General features: G+C 39.7%; 1 long non-coding RNA gene across 1 annotated transcript; it reads right to left on the reverse strand.

Annotated features, from left to right (window-relative positions):
• On the reverse strand, positions 1 to 25,432 carry LOC109156313. The gene is made up of 3 exons (XR_002049997.1): positions 25,419 to 25,432; positions 20,399 to 20,404; positions 1 to 73 (listed from the first exon to the last, which is right to left on the reverse strand). It is a non-coding gene; the product is annotated as an uncharacterized LOC109156313 (long non-coding RNA).

Consider the following 25,432-nt stretch of genomic DNA (forward strand, 5'->3'; position numbering starts at 1 on the left):
TGGGGGTGACGCCATATTTAGCTAAAGACAGATCATCAGCGGAGGAATTATCAATGATATCAAACCTCACGCACTGGCATAACACTTAAAACGCACCAACCAAATAGCAAATACAGAATTACGCACAGACGTCACTCTAAGAATGCATACACCAATTCCTAGTACAAGATACGGTGAACAATATATATTATAATAAATGAGAACATGACAAGCCAATCAAGATTAAAGATACCTTGCATACCAAAAAAAAAAAAACAAAAAAAAAATATATTTCGGATACCTAAAACAAAACAAACATTAATGAACCCCATCAAATATGACCAACAAAACGCATACACTTCAAATATAAGATTACGCACAAGCCTAGAACGTATAACGCATCAACGAATTAGTAATCACTTTATTACGCACAAACCTCATACGAATAACGCACACTACTTACTACTACCATATGCTTCACAATATTCGCAGAAATGCTCAGTTGCAAAGGACAGATGATACAGTCGAATGAAAATTCAAAACAAAAACAAGAGCCAATTACAACAAATATAGCAAATACAGAATTACGCACAAACGTCACTCTAAGAATGCACACACCATTTCCTAGTAAAGGATACGGTGAACAGTATTATAATAAATGAGAACATGCCAATCGAAACACGATTAAAGATACCTTGCATACCAAACAAAAAAAAAAACACAAACACACAAAATAAAGTTCGGATACTTAAAACAAAACAAACATTAATAAACCCCAACAAATATGTCCAACGAAACGCACACACTTCAAAATAAGATTACGCATGTGATACCCCGTAATTTTTTTATAATATTATGTTGATTTAATACCCTCCGAAATTAATTTGAATGATCCAAAATTATGTTAGCCTACTATTAAATTATTTTATTATATATTATGTGACCCAAAAATATTTTTGAAATTATTTAATTAATATATTTTTCAATGATATATACTTATGCTTATAAATAAACATATATTATTTATATGCAAACATATGATATATATGTTAATGTGTTACGGATGTACATATATATTAAATATGTTAGTACACACTGTTTTGCTATATATAATAAGTATGTAATCTAATCCTCCTCATAATCATCCTAATCCCATTTAATATGTTTCTTTCTGTTACACAACTCTAATCCCATATATACCTATAATCCTAATCTTGCTATAACTCTAATCTGATTATGTATTTTTCTTATCCTAAATATTTTCCTCTATCAATTCTCACCAATCATCTTCTCGCCAAATAGAATAAAGAATAAAAACAAATTAAACGTTAGTCTCCTCCTTCATCAACACAGTCCGGTCCTCCATCATCATCATCATCATCAATTATAGCTCGTAGACGAGGGTCGATGAGTATAGGTGTTTCGGATGTGCACTGAGTATTTCAACTTTTAATTAGCCCGGGTAAGATTTATGTTCACTAAAATCCTTTTACCCCAAATCAAAAATTGATTTTTCTAATTGTTTATGTGATTCATGATTTTGAAAAAAATTGATGATATTTAGTGTTGTAAGTTATTTGATTATATCATGTAGATAGATATATGAGTTTACTCAGTTTAGATGTGTTGAAAACCCTGCATATGTGATATGGTGATTTTGTGGTGATTAAAAAGGAAAAATTTTTACTCAATCTGATTATTGCCTGTGAAAATTCTGACTGGCGCAGCTGGAAAGAAAAATTCGTGAAAAATGCTTCCTAAACTTGTTTTTGCTTGAATGTTTTAATAGAGAACTTAGACTTGTTATAATTGATGTTTGTAAAAAGTTTGGGTTAAAAATATGTTTCGATATTTCCAGAAAAATTTCGTAAAGTGGAGGCAGTGTGCTGCCAGTTCAATTTCTGTCTGGCGCAGTGTTGGGAAATAATTCGGGAAAAATACTTTTAGACCTTGGATTGATTTGAGACTTTTTGTGTATAATCTAGACTCAATGTACCTTGTATCTGGAAAATTTCATCTGAAAATGTGTTACCAATATATTTCTATAAATTTTGCAATTCATGTCATACCTTCGGAAAATTTCTGTCAGTTCCTTATTTGAGGTGTTGAGAATTTGTTTGCTTGAGAAATATCAGTAATGTTGTCAATTTTATAAAGATTGAGGATAAAGGAAATTTATTCTTAAGACTTGTGTAGTATCCTGTTGTGAAATTCTGGATACTTGGGTTATGACCCAGTTTGTTGTGGAGTGAGCGGTTGAATATACCGACTCACTAGGGAGCTTAAAAACTCTCTGTTGTTTTGTGGAGTGAGCAGTAGAAACATATCCTGTCTCACTAGGACTTTTAGTCCTGTTGTTTTGAGGAGTGGTTAGCGGAGTCTACCACTTGGTTATTTACCCTGTTGAGTAGTAGTCAGTAGAAACGTATCCTGACTACTAGGACTAGTTACTACCCATTGGGCTTGGAAACCCATTGGGGGTGTGCACACTTAAGGTATTAGTTCTGTTCCACTTTATTGGGATTTTTGCGCAGTGTTCAGTAGATTTATTACTGTTCACTAGGGCTTATTGAATAAGACCCTGCCCATTATTTGGTTGGTTTAAATGGAATTTTTGAGTAGTGTTCAGTAAAGAGAATTACTGTTCACTAGGGCTTAAATAATTAAGACCCTGCCCATTATTTGAGATTGAATGGGATTTTGTGTAGTGTCCAGTAGAGTGATTACTGTTCACTAGGGCTTGATGAAACAAGACCCTGCCCATTTTGTTGGAATTGGTGTTCCTCCATGTTGGAATAAATATATTACTTTTGAAAGGTTCCTAAAATATCCATTGTGAGAACTACTGATTTGGTATTAAAAATTATGAGTATTGTTGGGAAATTATGGTTGTTGGAAATTCTGAGTATTTCATATTTGAGTTATGTTCTATATGATTATGCTCTATTGATGATAAAAGATTAAATGTTTAAAGGGTCTATGCTTTATGCCAATTATCTGCTCCTATGTACTATGTGCAAAATGTTTTACGGGGTGAAGTAGATCTTACAAGCTTAATGCTGAATTTGTGTGATTCTTTGTTTTCTGTTCTTTAATTGTTTTTGCAGGAACTCTTGCATGAGCATTGGGCATGAGAATGAGCGAACCACCTAGATATATCATGTATTAGTTAGACATTTGAATTGTTAGTTGTTTTTGTACTAATACATATTTTGGGTTGTTTATTGAAGTTGTATTATTAGCCTTAGCGTTTGGGTATAAGAGAGATACCTGAGCGTGGCGGTAACACCCATTTCTTTTGGTTAGTTAATGCTTCCGCTATGTAATTAGTGAATTTTTCAATTAAGAAAGTATAATTGTAAGGAAAATTTGGTATTGAAAATGGGGGTGTTACAACGCACAAGCCTAAAACATATAACGCATCAACGAATTAGTAATCACTTTATTACGCACAAACCTCATACGAATAACGCACACCACTTACTACTACCATATGCTACACAATATCCGGTGAAAATGCTCAGTGGCAAACGACAGATGAAACACTCGAATGCAAATTCAAAACAAAAACAATAGCCAATTACAGCAAATTATGCAGAATCATTCAACCATTTAAGCTTGATATATACAAATTAAATAATAAATTACTCAAACGGGTGGACAAAAATTGAATATAATATAAAATAAGAAAAAACATGAATAAAACACAGTGAACAACAGCCGAAAGTTTAGAAAATAAGAAAACAAAATAAACAACCTGCCAATTAATTCGTTTATAAAAAATAGATAATATAATGCCGCCCCTCCAATTAACGTTGCTATTCATCCTACTATATCCACTTCTACACCGCCACCACACCGCCACACCACACCATTATCTCCCACCGCCGTCGACAACCCATCCCACCGCAAAAAACCCAAAGGCCGGGTACATACCTACCTGGCGAACAAATTAAAAACCCTACTACCCCAACACCGCCACGCCGCACCACCACAACCACAAACCATCCCCTGCATCCCACCCCCCCCCCCCCTCCCGGAAAACCCCACACGGGCCAAAATCCCACCGGAAAACCCCACCCGGACCAAAATCCCACCGGAAAACCCCACTAGAAAACTAGATACCCACCCAAACCCCCGACCACCATCGACAACCCATCCACCGCAAAAAAAAAAACCAAACCAACCCCTGCATGCCCCCACCCCACCCGTTCGAAAACCCCATCCCCCATCCCCCGGAAAACCCCACCCAGACCAAAACCCCACCGGAAAACCAGATACCCACCCAAAAAATACAAGGAAGTCGAAATACCTTGAGTAGACTTGGAAGAAGTACCCCTCCGACGCTTAACATTCCTGCTAGAAAAACCCGCCATGTTCACCACCCACTTGTGCGACTAGAACAGACCGGAAAACGAGAGGACGACACCACTGGGACACCGCTACCGTCGGATTTGGAGAAGCCCTTGAGAGACGCAGGAGGAGAGAGGTGACAGACTCTGGAAGTGAATCGACAAAAGAAATACGAAGAGTCCAATCGCAATTAAAAATCTTTAATTGGTATCATCCCATAAATAACACACGTATAAACCCCCCAAGCACGCTATAATTATGGAATCTGAAATAATAACACAAGCAAAAGACCACAATGTCCCTACCTCCTTTACTAAACATCAGAAAATGGGATTCAAAAACAAAAGATCCAAACCGTTAAAAAATAAAAATAAACGAACCAGATTACATCTCACCGTCTCATCAAAATATGAGTCTCATTGGACCCAATATATATATATATATATATATATATATATATATATATATATATATATATATATATATATATATATATATATATATATATATATATATATATATATATATATATATATATATATATATATATATATATATATACCTATATTGTATTTCAACGCGTTGGAGTGGGTTACTACCATCATTCGCTGAACAGATATATTTGGCTTTCAGGCACAGATAATTAGCTTCCGGAGCACGCTAGAAGATCTTGGATTAGATAGATAGTTTTCCTTTCGGCCTGCGTGCCATGATGATGTTTCAAGGATATTTAGTTAGTTTAGCCTGTGCATCTGAGTTCTCCAGCTCAGATGTGGCATAGCACCCCGCACTCTTATGTTTAGTAATGCTCTGTTTTGGGATTTAATAAGAATTTACCTTCATTATATAAGCTTTAAAAGTTTCGAAATTTTGGGGTGTTACAAATAGCCTATTAGCCGACGTCGTATATTTATTTCTTAATTTAAAAAAACATACGGCGTCAGTTAATAGAAAATTAACCGACGTCGTATAATTTTTTTTTAAAAAATTATATACATACGACGTCGGCTAATAAGCTATTAGCCGACGCCGTATGTATATATTTTTTAAAAATTATACGACGTCGGCTAATAGGCTATTAGCTGATGTCATATATATATATATATATATATATATATATATATATATATATATATATATATATATATATATATATATATATATATATATATATATATATATATATATATATATATATATATATATATATATTGTAACACCCCGTGTTACGGCCTTCAATCTCGGATTAATTATTTAATTAATCCCGTTAATAATAATTAAATATGATTTAATTCGGTTAGGTTTCCTTTAATTAATTAATAAAGGTCCACCAAGAACAGTGGACCCTTGCCTAAATTAGAGTCCTAAGCCTATTAGGAATAAAGAAAGTAAACCCTTTACTATTCAGATTCTAATTAGGAATCCTAGACTTAGTTATCTATTAGGAATAAAGGAAGTAGGCCTTTTACTATTCAGACTACGATAAGGATTCCCTTTAATTAATTAATATGGTCCACTATGGACCATGGACCCTTATCCCTAAAATAAGCCCTTAGTTCTATAAGGAATAGAATTAGTAAACACATACCATTCAGACCCTAATTAGGAGTCTTAAATATATAAATAGGGACATAGGAGGCACCTAGATCTTTCACCACCATAATCTCTCACCACACAAGAAGTTCCAAGAATCCCCTTAGGAGAAATCAAGAAAGAAGAAGGCTTAAAGAAAGACCCTTCATGCCAAGGAATTAATTAAGGCTAAGAGGTAACCCATGTCTCAACAAAACCTATTTCCGTAGCTATGATTTCCCCCATAGGATTTCCCCATATTATTGTGTATTGATGATTTGTGATGTTATTATTGATGACTGATGGGATAATTCCATGGGTGATCTTGATATAAGGAGATTCTTGATAATTATGGTGTTAGGAGATTCTTGATAATTATGGTGTTCTTAACGATTATGTGGAGTTCTTGATAATTATATGTTGTTCTTGATAATTATATGTTGTTCTGGATAATTATATGTTGCTCTTGATAATTGTATGGCGTTCTTGATACTTATGTGTTATTTGTACCAGATCTTGTAATTAGAAGACGAATCGTATTCTCGTTGGCATAAAAGTGATTAGAACCCTAGGTTGTATCGTATGGAATTATTCTTGGTATATTGGGTGGGAATTCGCATGATTGGGTGTTTATTATGTTTAGAAAAGCATGATAGGTTATGTGCCGATTGTTTCCTGATTTTGATCCGTTAATTGTCTACGTGCGTTATCAATTGCGTTTGAAAGTGTCCAAGCATGGATTCGGGTTCTACAAAGGTTCCCGGGGCGTTTCTTGATGAAAAGAGTCAGTGGGGGTAGGTGGGGGTAGGGGACCCGCCACCTACCCGCGGCCTCCTTGGGCAACGCCGGCAGCGGGCAGCCGGCGGGCAGCTGGCGGGTGATCCCTCACCCACTGGCTACCCGCTGGTTTGCACCCCAATTGGGGATTTCGGCTTCCCCGTTTGATGTTTCCTCGACCCCCGAGGTGTCCCAACGGACTCCGTGTATCGTGCCTATGTCTAGTTTGATGTTTCGGGTACCGTTCGTAGGTTGTATGAGTCTTATATATTGCATGCTAGTTGAATTGGTATCCCGTTGACCTAGGTGAAAGGAGTATGAACCCCTTAGGACCATTCTTAGTATGTGAAGGATCACGCATAGGTTTTGTTATACGTTTTCTCCCCCTTCCCAATGTGTTAATGTGGGTTGCATGTACTTGCTATGTGTTATGTGTGCATGTAACCCCGAGTTGGTTAAGATCAATCGGGCTATACGGGCAGTCGGGTGGGCTGAGAACCATACCGGCTGTTAACCAGGCTGGTAGAGACCGGTCAGGTATATAAATATTATATAGGACAAAGGTCCACTATACGGGCAGTTGGATGGGCTGAGAACCATACCAGCTGTTAACCAGGCTGGTAGAGACCGGTCAGGTATATAAATATTATATAGGACAAAGGTCCACTATACGGGCAGTTGAATGGGCTGAGAACCATCCCAACTGTTAACCAGGCTGGTAAAGACCGGTCAGGTATATAAATATTATGTAGGACAAAGGTCCATCAGTCGGTTGCGATCGGCTCCTCCGTAATGTGAGACGGGGCAGGGTGCTGCGGGGCCGTGTCAGAGCTATATGCGCTGACCCTCATGTATGGGCATGCGATTGGTCCTGTGGCGCCAACAAAGTATGCTATGTGATGAGATATGGAGGAGTTGTGTTTATGAGTATATTGGGGGATGTGACTAAGGGATTTATGTTGGGGATTGTTTATGTTGGGTTATGATTATTAATTATGCTCAGCTTTATCTGTCTTGCCTGTTGTGGATTGTATACGCCTATTATAACTGTTGCTTGTGTCTAGCCTTATCTGTGGAGTCATTCCTGGTTTTAAAAGCTAGAGTCTCGTAGGATATATCTTCATGCTTCAAAATGGTTTTCGTATATCTATATATATATATATCTCTATACGTATTGTTTTTCAACGCGTTGGAGTGGGTTACCAGCATCTCTCGCTGAACAGATATATTTGGCTTTCAGGCACAAAAGATTAAGTCACTGGAGTGCGCTAGAGCTTGGAACATAGAAGTAGTTAGTTTCCCTTTCGGCCTGCGTGCCATGTTTATGCATTCATATCATTGAGACATTAGTTAGTTAGCCTGTGCACCTGAGTTCTCTAGCTCAGGTGTGGCATAGCACCCCGTACACTCGTACTCTGTTTGGGATTTAATGAGATTTCACCTTTATTTTATAAGTTTTAAATATCTCGAAAATCTGGGGTGTTATAGTTGGTATCAGAGCCTAAGTTTGACCCTAGGATAAGACTCTTAAGACCGGACTTTAGGACATTAGGCTTGAACTCTAGGCATTAAGGAACCTAGGATTCAGGAATCTTAGGACACACGGTGAGATTGTGAAACCTACACATAACCTCCCCTCACTTTATCTCTCTCTAAAAGAACTCCCCCTACGCTTACCACACCAAGGTAAGGGTGCAACACACTGTCTCATCATTACAATAAATATTGACCCTGAAAACCAGCAGCATGGCGCCAATAAGTAGACAGTCAGGGATCCCACACTCCTCGAAGAATGAATCCGAACCTTCAACAAAATCCTCGGCTAGGAGAATGCCCAGAGGAACGCCATGTAGAGATAACCTCGTTCTACTTCAAGACACGAGGTTGATCTTTGATAGGTCCACAAAGAACTTATGGGCAACAACCGGGGGTTCAACTAAGAGAACCTAGGGGCACGGCTACAAGGACGACTCCACCCCGCACCCGCCATACTCATGGACCTCATGAACCGAGTATTCCGACCCCACCTGGATGACTTCGTCATTGTATTCATTGACGACATCCTAGGCTACTCCCGAAACAAGGAAGGACATGAAGGACACCTCCGCATAACCTTACAAACTCTAAGAAAGCACCAGCTATACGCTAAGTTCTCCAAATGCGAATTCTGGAAAGACAGCGTGACCTTCCTGGGCCACGTAATAACCAAAGAAGGAATTAAGGTGGACCCCACCAAAGCCCAGGCCGTTAAGGAATGGTCCACACCAAACTCACTTTCAGAGGTCCGAAGCTTCCTGGGCTTGGCTGGCTACTACAGGAGGTTTGTACCCGACTTTACCAAGATAGCCCAACCTCGCATTAAACTCATGAAAAAGGAGACCCCTTTCCAATGGGACGACAACTGCGTCGCAGCCTTTCAGGAATTGAAGGATAAGTTAAACACGGCACCATACTAGCCATCCCCTCCGGGGTGGAAGGGTTCGAGGTCTTCGGGGACGCGTCCAAAAAGGGGTTGCGGTGCGTGCTAATGCAAAAAGGCAAGGTAATAGCATACGCATCTAGGCAACTAAACACCCACGAAGAAAATACCCCACCCATGACCTCGAGCTAGCCGCCATCGTATTCGCACTGAAAATTTGGAGGCATTACCTATACGGAGTGCAATGAAAGATTTACACAGATGCATAGAAAGCATCATACAACTAGAGCCTCCTGGCAATAAGGGCCTCACCTTGGAACAAGGACCTTGATGGTTTAAGGCACCATAAGAAGTACATGTAACACACAAAATCGCCAAAACACCATGCGACGTCAAAGGGCAGTCAATCAAATGCATTCCAAGGAAGAGAAACGCATCACCAAGCACTTGGTCACCAAAGGATTGAACAAAGAACGAGCGACAAGCCGAACTCCAAGAAAGTCCAAGAAGGCTTGTCATCAATCAAGCAAGGAAAGGACAAAGTTGGCTTATAACCAACTTCCCGGTGAAGGTGACGAGGTTGCTAATTGGGAACCGGACCCGACCTACTGAACGGAAAGAACATGCGAGAGTCTTGACTCATCTATAACTCATACTTAAGGATCAATAAAACTATACGATGGGTCATCCTATGTATTCAGGTACCTTTTTATTGTGCACATGGGCATGGGGCTTGTCGGGACTTGAATCGGTGCATTCTTGGGATTTTTCCCGAAGAAATTCACTCTTCCTAGTCACCTTCCCGCGGGTCCCCAACGAGACCTTGATGGGACCCTAACGGGTCGTGGACGGGACCTTGACGGGTCCCCAACAAGAGCTTGGCAGGCGGACAACCGCCCACCTTGCGCCCACTGGTATAATGTGCTGATTTCTTAACTCCTCACTTTATTGATTCATGGCACACTTGTGTGCCTCGATTGATGAACGCGAGTCTTGGGTAAAGAACCATGGGTCGCCCAAACATGGTGTCATCGGTAAAAGGCCTTGACACGCAAGACACCATCGGAAAAGCACAACCAATTGCATTACACGTGGGGTTGAAGTTGAACTCTACGATGCAACCGACTAGGGATGATTGGCATAAAGGATTGTGCAAACCAAGGAGGCGAGTTGGGAACTCGTGCTAAGGACTCACGAAGAACTTAAAAGTCAAAATGCTAAGGATGGACCGGGACTCCTTCAAACCATGGATATCGTTCAAGCAAATCAGAGGACTCCTTACAAGTTGTATGGAATCAAGAACTACGTAGTCCGTGGTGCTAGGCAAAATGTAAAAAGCACATTTGTGCCAAGATCTCAAGGGTCATTAAGGACCCACAAGGAAATGAGATGACTCGTAAAGTCACCGAGTCATTCCACAACGAGGTTAGGTAACCAACTGCGCTTCAAAAAGGAAAAGAGCATGCAAGGACACCCTCGCCATTAAAAGTAACACAAAAAGGCACAACTAATCGAACCTCGGGGAAGACATGAAGTCTTACTAAGAATTTCATTCACTAAAAAGGAGATAAAATTCAATAAGATGGGAAAATCAACCCAAAGTTTACCGACTCCCAAGAAACTTTGGGAAGAATTTGGGAAGTACGCCCTAAGAGATTGACTTGGTTGACCAAACTTGGTCAAGACCTTGGACGCATTAAAGAAGTAAGTGTTAAATCATCACGGGAGATTCCCTCAAGATAGGGGAGAAGGATGAAACCTTAGCCTGGGAAGCAAGGTCTAACAAGGATCTTAAAGTCAAGCAAGTGCCAACAGCAAGGAAGAAGGATCATCAGTTCATCAATACGTCGTGATCAAAACGTCAAACCAGAATAGTCACTTGAAGATCGAGGACCGTTAACCCATCCTAGCCGAATTTCCTTCCCTCCATCGGAAAATCGGCCCCCTCCTTATTTCAAAACCCTTTCTACCTTTCAACCACACTCTTAATCCCCTATTTTAACGATTCCATACAAGGTGGCAACCTCACACCCTATGTTGCAACCTTGAAAACTTTGATCCTAATTCCTAAATTCACTTTGTCCTCAGGTTTGAAACCCACCCTCTTAGCCCTTTAAACCTAATCGTTCCCAAAAACCCAGTACGCATAAACATACAATTATACAGTTTCCCCGTAGAATGCTTTCGCTATAGGACCACCGTATTACTTTGGACTCGTTACCCCCGCAATGATTCCCAAGCTTCGGGTACGAAGCTTCTCGTAAGGGGGGGGGGGGGGAGTGTAACACCCCGTGTTACGGCCTTCAATCCCGGATTAATTATTTAATTAATCCCGTTAATAATAATTAAATATGATTTAATTCGGTTAGGTTTCCTTTAATTAATTAATAAAGGTCCACCATGAACCGTGGACCCTTGCCTAAATTAGAGTCCTAAGCCTATTAGGAATAAAGAAAGTAAACCTTTTACTATTCAGATTCTAATTAGGAATCCTAGACCTAGTTATCTATTAGGAATAAAGGAAGTAGGCATTTTACTATTCAGACTACGATTAGGATTCCCTTTAATTAATTAATATGGTCCACTATGGACCATGGACCCTTATCCCTAAAATAAGCCCTTAGTTCTATAAGGAATAGAATTAGTAAACCCATACCATTCAGACCCTAATTAGGAGTCTTAAATATATAAATAGGGACATAGGAGGCACCTAGATCTTTCACCACCATAATCTCTCACCACACAAGAAGTTCCAAGAATCCCCTTAGGAGAAATCAAGAAAGAAGAAGGCTTAAAGAAAGACCCTTCATGCCAAGGAATTAATTAAGGCTAAGAGGTAACCCATGTCTCAACAAAACCTATTTCCGTAGCTATGATTTCCCCCATAGGATTTCCCCATATTATTGTGTATTGATGATTTGTGATGTTATTATTGATGACTGATGGGATAATTCCATGGGTGATCTTGATATAAGGAGATTCTTGATAATTATGGTGTTCTTAACGATTATGTGGAGTTCTTGATAATTATATGTTGTTCTTGATAATTATATGTTGTTCTTGATAATTATATGTTGCTCTTGATAATTGTATGGCGTTCTTGATACTTATGTGTTATTTGTACCGGATCTTGTAATTAGAAGACGAATCGTATTCTCGTTGGCATAAAAGTGATTAGAACCCTAGGTTGTATCGTATGGAATTATTCTTGGTATATTGGGGGGGGGGGGGGGAATTCGCATGATTGGGTGTTTGTTATGTTTAGAAAAGCATGATAGGTTATGTGCCGATTGTTTCCTGATTTTGATCCGTTAATTGTCTACGTGCGTTATCAATTGCGTTTCAAAGTGTCCAAGCATGGTTTCGGGTTCCACAAAGGTTCCCGGGGCGTTTCTTGATGAAAAGAGTCAGTGGGGGGTAGGTGGGCGTAGGGGACCCGCCACCTACCCGCGGCCTCCTTGGGCAACGCCGGCAGCGGGCAGCTGGCGGGTGATCCCTCACCCACTGGCTACCCGCTGGTTTGCACCCCAATTGGGGATTTCGGCTTCCCCGTTTGATGTTTCCCCGACCCCCGAGGTGTCCCAACGGACTCCGTCTATCGTGCCTATGTCTAGTTTGATGTTTCGGGTACCGTTCGTAGGTTGTATGAGTCTTATATATTGCATGCTAGTTGAATTGGTATCCCGTTGACCTAGGTGAAAGGAGTATGAACCCCTTAGGACCATTTTTAGTATGCGAAGGATCATGCATAGGTTTTGTTATACGTTTTCTCCCCCTTTCCAATGTGTTAATGTGGGTTGCATGTACTTGCTATGTGTTATGTGTGCATGTAACCCCGAGTTGGTTAAGATCAATCGGGCTATACGGGCAGTCGGGTGGGCTGAGAACCATACCGGCTGTTAACCAGGCTGGTAGAGACCGGTCAGGTATATAAATATTATATAGGACAAAGGTCCACTATACGGGCAGTCGGATGGGCTGAGAACCATACCGGCTGTTAACCAGGCTGGTAGAGACCGGTCAGGTATATAAATATTATATAGGACAAAGGTCCACTATACGGGCAGTTGAATGGGCTGAGAACCATCCCAACTGTTAACCAGGCTGGTAAAGACCGGTCAGGTATATAAATATTATGTAGGACAAAGGTCCATCAGTCGGTTGCGATCGGCTCCTCCGTAATGTGAGACGGAGCAGGGTGCTGCGGGGCCGTGTCAGAGCTATATGCGCTGACCCTCATGTATGGGCATGCGATTGGTCCTGTGGCGCCAACAAAGTATGCTATGTGATGAGATATGGAGGAGTTGTGTTTATGAGTATATTGGGGGATGTGACTAAGGGATTTATGCTGGGGATTGTTTATGTTGGGTTATGATTATTAATTATGCTCAGCTTTATCTGTCTTGCCTGTTGTGGATTGTATACGCCTGTTATAACTGTTGCTTGTGTCTAGCCTTATCTGTCGAGTCATTCCCGGTTTTAAAAGCTAGAGTCTCGTAGGATATATCTTCATGCTTCAAAATGGTTTTCGTATATCTATATATATATCTCTATACGTATTGTATTTCAACGCGTTGGAGTGGGTTACCAGCATCTCTCGCTGAACAGATATATTTGGCTTTCAGGCACAGAAGATTAAGTCACTGGAGTGCGCTAAAGCTTGGAACATAGAAGTAGTTATTTTCCCTTTCGGCCTGCGTGCCATGTTTATGCATTCATATCATTGAGACATTAGTTAGTTAGCCTGTGCACCTGAGTTCTCTAGCTCAGGTGTGGCATAGCACCCCGTACACTCGTACTCTGTTTGGGATTTAATGAGATTTCACCTTTATTTTATAAGTTTTAAATATCTCGAAAATCTGGGGTGTTACACACACACACACACACACACACACATATATATATATATATATATATATATATATATATATATATATATATATATATATATATATATATATATATATTTAAAATTATACGATGTCGGCTAATAGGCTATTAGCTGACGTCGTATGTATATATATATTTTTTATATTAAAAATGTTTTATGATTTCTAGCTCAACCTGCTGTATCAATCAGAACCTGTGCAGCTAGTTACATTCAACATCAACATCAACATCATCTAATTCAACAAAACTACTAATTAACATCAAACCAATAAACACAAACTAATTTTAAACATAAAGTATCAATTGAACAACGTTTTATTAACCCATTCATCAATAAGAAACTTAGACCATTTGTTTCTAACATCATCAATCTCTTCTTTGTTGTAGGGCAATCTTCCTTGTCTTTCCATGTTAGCCATATTATTATTATTATTATTATTATTATTATTATTATTATTATTATTATTATTATTATTATTATTATTATTATTATTGTTATTCATATTGTATTAGAATAAGTCAATAGTTTACTAGTATGACTAGCCTATTGTGTAGGAGTAGTTTACGTTAAACATATCTACTTAGTATTCTATTGTAACTGTTTTTCCTGAACTAATCAACGAATATCATTCGCATCTGGTATCAGCCAACCAGGTTAGACTCTCTCTCCAAATCCTTTCCCCACCACCGTAAACCACCATCTCTACCCGCCATGGCCAGTGAGTCGTCTGAGAGGACCGTCACCGCCGCCGGTGCTGCGTCGCCGGCGACCGCCTCCAATCCACTGTCCGGGGCACATCACTTTGTGTCCATAAAGTTGACAATGCGCAACTTTCTCTTTTGGAGGACTTAGTTGGTGCCATTCCTCCGTGGCTAGGAGTTACTGGGGTTCGTTGATGGTGATATCCCGTGCCCGCCACCACTCATCGCTGTTACACCGGAGGAATCCGCCACTGCCTCCGCCACCCCGACTTCGATCCCGAATCCTGACTACAAGGCGTGGATCCGATAAGACCAGGCAATCCTGACTTTACTCATCTCATCCCTCTCGGATGAGGTGATGCACTTGGCGGTTGGCCGTTCAACATCCCGCGAAGTGTGGGAGTCCATCACCACGGCCCTGAGCAGCTCCACTCGCGCACGTTGTCTGAGCCTTCTCGGCCAGTTCCGCTCCTTACGCCAAGGGAACAGCTCGGCCGCCGAGTATCTCGGCAGAGCGCAACTGCTGGTGGAATATATAGCGCTCGCCGGGCGACCTATCTCACTTGATGAACAAAATTTGTTCGTCTTCCGCGGGTTACATCCAGAATACCGAGCCATGGCATCGTCTCTTACGGCCGCGGGTACACCGGTAACAATCTCACAACTCTCAGATTACTTACAGGCACAGGAGTTCACACATGCGGAGGATTTTCCAGGATCCGAGGCTGGTTTTGCCGCTCCACCAACGGCGCATTACGCCGGTCGAGGCCGCAGTGTGGGCGGCGGCCGGCATGGCAGTGGATAGTCCGGGGGTCGCAATCGTGGACGAGGAGGCCAAGGTCGGGGACGAGGACGGAACGACACTCCTCGCTGCCAAATTTGCCGCGCCCAGGGCCATACCATCGTGACGTGTTACCAGCGCTACGCCGGACAGTCAGCTGCGCAGGCTCACGTCGCAGTGGCCGGCGACGAATCTGCCTCGGGTTCGATGGCCGGGTGGTTTCCCGACACCGGCGCGTCGGCTCACGCTACACCAGACGCAAGTCTGATGTCCCAATCAGGCGAATACACGGGTGGCGATGTTCTGCGCGTGGGAAATGGTGCAGGTTTGATAATTTCCCGAGTTGGTCAAGCGTCTGTACCATCTGAATCTAAGTTACTAAAAATGTCTAATGTTTTGTTTGTTCCCGATTTATCTGTTCCTTTACTGTCAGTATAGCGGTTTACTAATGAAAATAACTGCTATTTTGAATTTCACAAGAACTGTTTTTTTGTGAAGGATTCCATAACTCAGGCAACACTGCTTAAAGGGCCCACCTCGGGTGGTCTATATAAACTTCCGATGTCACAGTCTCACTTTGCCTACCTCACTTCCCGTACCACTCCCGATGTGTGGCATCGAAGGCTTGGCCATCCTCATGCAAGCGTTCAGAGTCGTGTTCTAAAAACCTGCCCGGTCGCAACAAATAAAGCCGCCTTACTGGAATCATGCAAATCGTGTCGTATGGGAAAATCAGCCAGATTTCCTTTAGATAGGGTTCCTTTCAATAGTCAAAATGTGTTAGATTTGATATATACTGATATTTGGGGTCCTTCTCATGTAATTTCCAGTAGTGGCTATAGGTATTTTGTATTATTCGTTGACGATTTTTCCCGTTTCACTTGGTTTTATCCCTTACGGGTAAAATCAGATACATATAAAACTTTTGAGGTGTTTCGTGTCCTGGTAGAATGCCAATTTTCGCGTTCTATCAAATCCATCCAATCGGATCTAGGTGGGGAGTACCGAAAATTACATAACATTTTTGCTAATCTTGGTATAAACCACAGACAATCATGTGCATATACGCACGAACAAAACGGGCGGGTAGAACGCAAAAATCGGCATATAGTCGAAACCGGATTGGCCCTACTGGCCGAAGGTTCAGTCCCACTACAATATTGGGACTATGCTTTTTAAACAACTACCTGTCTAATAAATTATCTACCGTCGTCAGCCTTACAGTTCCAAAGTCCTTACAGTCTTATACACAAAGTGTCTCCGCCATACACATTCCTTCGTGTGTTTGGGTGTCGCTGCTACCCTCATCTTAGGCCTTACAATCGGCATAAGATGGAGTATCGGTCTACACCCTGCGTATTCTTAGGTTACCCGTTGTCCTTTAGGGGGTACAGATGCGTTGATTCTGGAAAGGTCTATATCTGTCGCCATGTGCGCTTTGACGAACATGTCTTCCCTTTTGTAGAATTGGAGAAACAGGTTGACAACACCGGATCAACACCGGCACTACCGTGGGCGACCAGTCCAATTTTAACTCAGACTGTGTCTACTCCTACGGTGGTGTCCCACGAGGCTATGCCAGGGCCGTCGGCTAGTCCGGTTCCCTTGGCACAAGAGGCGCCACCCCCATTGGCTATTGAAGGGCTTGTCAAGACTCGTGGAGTCAGAGCCCGAAGAGCCCAGACACGAGTTCGGGATCATACAATGCGGCTTCGCCGTATGACTCGAGGAACGGGCGAAGAGTTTCACCGGTTAAGCGCAACTACGGACCCAACATGCTATTCTCAGGCTGTTGGCCACCCGCAATGGCGTGAAGCCATGGACCAAGAGTTCAATGCACTCTTACACAACAATACTTGGTCCCTGGTGCCTCCCGAACCCCACATGAATGTAATCGGGTGCAAGTGGGTATTCCGGACCAAGCGTACTGCTGACGGCTCAGTTGAGCGTTATAAAGCCCGGCTCGTTGCCAAAGGCTTTAATCAGGTAGCAGGCGAGGACTTCTTCGACACCTTTAGTCCGGTGGTCAAACCGATTACTGTACTTCTGCTGTTTTCTCTTGCTGTTTCTCATCATTGGACACTCCGTCAGCTAGACGTTCATAACGCCTTTCTTAATGGGCATCTATCTGAGACTGTCTACATGAAGCAGCCACCGGGGTATGAAGATCCCACACATCCAGATTATGTGTGCCATCATCAGCGCTCCTTATACGGCCTGAAACAAGCTCCCCAAGCTTGGTTCAAGAGGCTGCATGACTATTTGCTTTCTGCAGGTTTTGCACCATTGAAAACGGATGTTTCTCTTTTTCATTACACATCTGGCAAATCACGGGTCTACTTGCTCGTATATGTTGATGACATAATTATGATGGGCAATGATGCAACCCTCATCAACACACTTCTACACCGACTATCAGACACATTCAAAATCCGGGATCTTGGTACGCCCGGGTTCTTTCTCGGCATAGAAACGGTTCAGCTTGACTATGGGATGATACTCTCACAACGTCGTTACATGAATGACATACTATCTTGCGCTGGAATGTCTGAGTGCAAACCACTTGCCACACTTGCTGCAGTTACTCACACTGTTTCCCCGTCTCAGGAACCGTGTGACAATCCGACTCAATATTGCCGCATAGTTGGAGCACTTCAGTACTTAACCATTACGAGGCCTGACTTATCTTTTGCTGTGAATCGGTTATGTCAATTCATGCATTCTCCCACTACTGATCATTGGGGGTTTGTAAAGCGGGTCCTTCGGTACATCAAAGGGACCCTGAACCATGGTCTACGACTGACGTCTTCTCCCTCGACTACCATTCACGCCTTTTCAGATTCCGATTGGGCCGGTTGCCCGGTAGATAGAAAGAGTACTAGCGGATATGCTGTTTTCCTTGGGACTAATCTGATCTCTTGGTTATCTAGGAAGCAGCGCACTGTTGCTCGCTCCTCCACGGAGGCTGAGTACAAAGCTCTCGCTGACGTCTCTGCTGAGGTCACGTGGGTTGTGTCCTTACTATGTGAGCTAGGTCTACATAGTGGGGAACCGTCTACTCTATGGTGTGATAATCTTGGTGCTACCTATCTTTGCGCTAACCCGGTCTTTCACGCCAGGACTAAACATGTGGAAATTGACTACCACTTTGTTGGAGATAAGGTTGCATCCGGAGATATGACAGTAAATTTCATTTCAACCAAGGACCAGCTAGCAGATATTTTCACCAAACCGTTACCTGGCCCGCGCTTTGATGCTTTACGAGACAAGCTCAATGTGGTTGCGCACCCTCCTTGAGCTTGAGGGGGAGTGTTAGCCATATTATTATTATTATTATTATTATTATTATTATTGGTATTCATATTGTATTAGAATAAGTCAATAGTTTACTAGTATGACTAGCCTATTGTGTAGGAGTAGTTTACGTTAAACATATTTACTTAGTATTCTATCTTAACTGTTTTTCCTGAACTAATCAATGAATATCATTCTCATCTTCCAAAATCTACAAAGTTCAAAAGAAATAAAAATAATAAATAAGCAAATATTTTAAACAACATTTGAAGAAGAAATATGTATTATTAAATTACTTGCCTTATCCATTCCTTTGCTTAGGTTGTTCGAAACAATTTCCCACATGAATTTCATCACAAAATAACCACATTCGGTGGTTCCTTTTTGTATAGCACACTACATTTGAATTACAATAAAATTATAAAAAATTAATAAAAAATAATAAGTTTGCAAGTTTTACAAAGTGAATGAAGTACTTACCAAACATGTAGTCCATTTTGGTGGACGAGATTGTTTCTTTCCATTCATCATGCTTGTTGCAGCCATACACCTATTCATATCAGACAAAAAATAAGGGTTGGGGTTCAGCCTTTTGGAAGAATATAAGACATAAAATATATGTAAATACTTGGCATCACTAGTTTAATAATAACTACTAATTCATTATAAAAATTTACATACGTTTCCATTATATGTTTAATGTCTTCACGCGGCCCATGACCAAATGAATCAAATCAAAAAATTTCATTTAATCTAGGACAAATCGCCATCAGCATCCAATGCTCACTACAAATAAGTAATTTATTAGTTATAAGTAAATATAATATACAATAAAAATATATTATATATAAGCACTTTTATTTAAAACGTAATTAATACTTACTTGAGAACGTATGGGGATACATATACATTTTTCTTCCCATACTGCATGGTGGTATTTATGATTTCCTCTCTTTTGTATTATTATATTCATTTTTGGTTGAATCCAATATGGATCTAGGAAGCCACACGTGTCTTTTGATGCCAACTCAAAACTAATGTAAATACCCCTATTCACAAACACAACCAATTATATATAGATTACCAATTATATAAATATAAAACTATTATGCATGAATAATCATAAAGAACTTATTATTACCTTATAAAGAACTGAACTAGAGAAACATCGATGGTGTCCATACTTAAGAAATGCATTATCTCCACACTTTCAAGGTGCAAGTCATACTCAATCTTGCCCATAATACCACGAGCCACATGGATCACAAGATTCTGTTCGAAACGGCGAGCTATTGTAAAAGCCTTTTTGCAATCAGCAGTAAAAGAATCTGGAACAACACTACTGGTATTGTCTTTTAACTGTGAATTATATTACAAGTAAGAATTATTATTTTAAAAAGTAAATTACTTAATATTTTAAAATAGAAATATTATCAGTGTACATACCGCATTAGCTTCAGTACATAACTCTACCAGCTTCTTTGGCCAAATGATAAAGTGTTGAATTGCATCACTTACAAGTTGAACCTCACCGATGGGGAATGGTACATGTGCAGTTGGATCACTAACTTCATTTACACTCACTTTCACATTATTTACATCTAGTACAACCCCATGAACTTGTCCACCACTGTAAGCTGTCCCATATGCCACTGGACGTCTAAATGGATCTTCTAAGAACAATTGACATCGTGCCCCTAAATACAATAATTTTTAATTAAAAATCATATAAAATTTTATTGATAATTAATAATAAGATAACTATAAACGAATACTTACAGCCGGTAAATTACTAAAAGGGTCTGGGGAACTAGCTTTGTCACTTGGAGGTGGTGGCACAGCATCTTGAAGTACGTCATCCACCTGCTTTGGTTGTAAAGGAGTTTGCATAGCACTAAATTGAAATATCATACAAGCTATTTTTGCCTCAAATTGCTCAGTTAATCGTTGACCAAATTCCTCCCGTTCAGAAATATTTTGCTGCTTTTGATTTTCTAATGCTTGTGCAACAGCAGCATCAACCATTCGTTAAACATCTTCAGGAGTCTTTTGGCGACGTTTTGCATGGCCAAATACACTTTTGATGCCATGTCCTCTTCCCATGGCTCTAACACGTCCACAATGCTCATCGGTACCCAATGCAACAGTCAATGAATTCTTTCTTCCATCCTCAACAAATTCTCCTTGAGAAATTTGCAACTCAAGAGCATCCTAACATATATAAAAATTATTCAATAATAATTACTATTACTGTAGTAAATGACAACATATGTACTTACAATTTTTTCCGCCACCAATCTAGTTGAATCAATGCCATAATTTCCTGAATTGTCCATTCTTGCTTTCTTCCATTTTTCGGCTCTACGTATGGGACTTGGAGGACTCATTGTATACGACGGATCTGCATCAGCACATGCTTGTTGTTCTTTCAACTTCTCGTCCATCATCATCTTCTCCAACCTTTTATAACCTCCTCGAGCTAAAAGATGTGGATGAATATTCTTAGCTTGTATGTCTTGATATTTTTTCCTTGTTGCCTACATACATACAAAGTATTAATCATATGATACATCATTCCATATCCCTTGTTCAAAATATTGATAGAATAATAATGATATCTCATATGATTCACCCCGTACGCGACTGATAAAACTCATTCCATGTCTCTTGTTCAAGGAAGTCGTATGTTTTACATGGGTTCTGACCTGCATAGCAACCGTATATATACTAGTAAGAAAACAAGATTATTTATTAGTAAGAAATGTAATTATAAGTACAAGGGTTCTGACCTGCATAGCAACCGTATATATACTTGTTCACCAATTTTGTTTTAAAATCTCTCCACCGGTCATTCACATAGCTTAACCAATGTCTCTTCATATCAATGTTGTCGGGAATATCATAAGTACTCTACAAAACAAGAATATTTATTAGTAGGAAATGTAATTATATTAACTTTTTGAATAAATCTAAATCTAGCTTACCAGGATTTCTTTCCAAATAGTAGTTTTAGTGTTTTCTGGGACATCCGACCATTCTTTTATTGTGATAGGAGTATTGATTCGTCCCACTAATCCAACATAACTTTTAAATTCATTGCCAGCTTTCCCGTAGACAGGCTCGAATCCATCAAGCTCAATTTGTAGTTTCCCAAAAGCATTACGTTGCTTAATGATTTTTTGCATATGAGTGGCACCCCTCTTCTTAGTAGTACTACTTTGAATATTATGAGTACCTTCTATAGTACCACCATCATCTGTGGAATCCATACGCCTGTTTAGAAAGAAAAATTATTAGAATATATAGAAATATTAGAATAAGAAAATATAAAAACATAATAAATATCTAATTAAAGCATTACATATAATAATCAATTCTCCCATATCCCTTCACGATGATCATCTCGTGATGCATGCACTTCATCTATCTCATTATCAATAACGGGGGGCAATATACTTGACGAAAATGGTGGTATTTCCTCAATATCAAACTAACATCTTCATTCTCATCTACAACAGTTTGTCTCTTTCCATGAAGAACAATGGACCATTTTTTGTCACAAGGATCACTAATATAAAAGACTTGTCTTGCTTGGGATGCCATTATAAACTGCTCATTTTTGTGTCCTTCCCAATTAAAATCTACAAGGGTAAATCCTAACTCATCAACTTTTACACCATGTTTATTATCTACCCATCTACACCGAAACACCGGGACCCTAAACGAAACATAATCAACTTCCCATATTTCTTCAATCACACCATAATATGACAACTCTACAAACACGGGATTTGGATCTTTCGAACTACTGAAATGCATTGAATTTGCAACCAAAGTAACTCCACTGTTTTGCATAGTGCTTTTTTCATCTTGAGCTTTTGTATAAAAAGAAAATCCATTAATGTCATATCCATTATGACATAAGACATCCAAACCAGGACCATGTGCTAACCATGAAACAGTTTCAGAAACATTATTCTCTTTAAGAACTTTATTTTTGAACCAACTGATAAAAGTTCGATTATGTTCGCCCACAATCCACATGTCTGTCCTTCTTGGATTTTGCTCCCTAATCAACGCCTTGTGTTCATCTAAATACGGTTCGACTTCACTTGTATTATGCAAGATGTACAAGTGTGCCTGCTCAACATCTTCACGAGGCATAATATTCACTTTGACTCCTCGAGTAACCTTCCCAGTAATTCTTCCTTCATGCCGATTCTTAGAAATTCCTATAGACTCAACTCCTGCCAAATATTCAGTACAAAACTCAGTAACCTCCTCGGCAACATAGCTTTCAACAATAGATGCTTCTGGCCTATATCGGTTCCTAACATAACCTTTTAATACTTTCATGTACCGTTCAATGGGTACATCCACCTCAAATAAGCTGGACCGCAATGTTTGATCTCTCTAACCAAATGCACAAGCAAATGAACCATGATATCAAAAAATGAAGGTGGAAAGTGCATCTCTAGCTGACACAGTGTAACAATAGTTTCATTTTGCAATTCATCTAATTTGTCTGGATCAATAACTTTTCCACAAATTGCATTGAAAAAGAAACAAAGTCTTATGATGGTGTATCTCAACTTTTTAGGCAATATGTCTCTAACAGCCACTGGCAATAGTTGTTGCATTAAGACATGGCAATCATGAGACTTCAACCCCACCAACGTTAAATCTTGCATATCAACAAGTCTACTGATATTTGATGAATACCATTGTGGTACCTTTACTCCACGTAAACACTCACAAAAACTTATTTTCTCCTTTCTTGATAAAGTATGAGCAGCGGGAGGCAAATATGTTTTCTTACCTTCGGAACGTGGAGCTAATGTAGCTCGTATACACATTTCAACCAAATCCAATCTAGCATTGAGTCCATCTTTAGACTTACCTTTTATGTCTAAAAGAGTTCCAACTAGACTATCACATACATTTTTCTTCACATGCATCACATCAATACTGTGTCTCACATCTAGTGTCTTCTCATATGAAAGATCAAAGAATATAGATTTCTTTTTCCACGGACTCTTCTCATTTGTAGATTTTGACCTCTTACCTCTTTGAGATTTAAGCTTCTGAGTCTTACCAAAAGTAACATTGATGCATTCAACTCGTTCATATACTTGATTCCCAGTCAATGGTTGTGGAGCATCTGTATAGTCTTGCAATTGAATGTCCTTTTTAATTTTTGATAAGGGTGAAATTTATCAAGAAATCTCCGATGCCCCATGTATACAGTCTTTCTACCATGAACAAGTTGATGATAACATGTATTATCTTCACATATGGGGCATGCCTTATGACCTTTGACACTATATCCAAACAGATTTCCATAAGCTGGAAAGTCATTGATTGTGCAAAAAAGTATTGCATGCAACTTAAAAGTCTCCTTCCGGTATGCGTCAAACACTAACACACCTTCATCCCATAATTGCTTCAGGTCATCAATTAAAGGGCCAAATAAACATCTATATCATTACCTGGTTGTTTTGGCCCAGAAATCATCAAACATAATAATATGTATTTTCGTTTCATACAAAACCAAGGGGGTAGATTATAAATTATCAACATAACTGGCCACGAGCTATGCTTGCTACATAGATTCCCGTGGGGGTTAATACCATCAGTACAAAGTCCAAGTCTAAGATTTCTCGACTCGTGACCAAATTCAGGAAATGCATTATCAAATGTTATCCATTGAGAAGAATCAGCCGGGTGTCGAAGCTTGCCATCAGAAATCCTTTGATCTGCATGCCATGTTAAGTTCTTCGCATCACTTGGATATGCAAACAGGCGCTTAAATCTTAGAAGAATTGGGAGATACCACAAAACTTTAGCTGGTGGCCTTTTCAAACGTACTTTACCAGCAACATTCTCGCTTGTTTTATAACGAGATGCCCCACATATTGGACATGCATGGAAGTCTTTGTAATCATTCCTAAACAATATGCAATCGTTAGGGCAAGCATGTATCTTTGTATATCCCATACCCATTGGACACAAAATCTTTTTGGCATCATACGTACTATTGGGAAGTTCATTACCATCTGGAAGCATGTCCTTTACTATTTCAAGTAACGCAGTAAAGCTCTTGTCGCTCCACACATTCCCAGCTTTCAAGTTGAATAATTTTAATATAGCAGATAATCGGGAATATGTACTACACCCCGGCCATAACGGTTGTTTTGAATCATTCAATAAATCATCTAACTCATTTGACCGATTGGTAAACTCTTCTCCAACATCGCGAAACATTTCATCAAACTGATCTTCAGACTCATTATCTTCATTGTCAACATACACATTAGATGTCGTAGACACATCGTGTTCACCGTCCCAAATCCATTGTGTATAATATGGATTAATCCCATTAACGATTAGATCATCATATATGTCCTCTTCACCTAACTTTTTCTGATTACAACATTTCTTACAAGGACACAACCACCTGTTATTACTATTCGGAAGGTTACACTTTGCAAAGTCTAAAAATTTTCTAACTCTATCTTCGTATTCCGTACTAAGTCGATTAGCTATCATCCAACTTTTATCCATCATGTACAAGCCAATCTAGATATTAATAACCCTAATTAAACATTTGTTAACACTATTTTAACAAATTTCTATAATAATAACTACTACAACAACTACAATAA

Source organism: Ipomoea nil, unplaced genomic scaffold (genome assembly GCF_001879475.1).
Source record: "Ipomoea nil cultivar Tokyo-kokei standard unplaced genomic scaffold, Asagao_1.1 scaffold0276, whole genome shotgun sequence".
NCBI lineage: Eukaryota > Viridiplantae > Streptophyta > Magnoliopsida > Solanales > Convolvulaceae > Ipomoea > Ipomoea nil.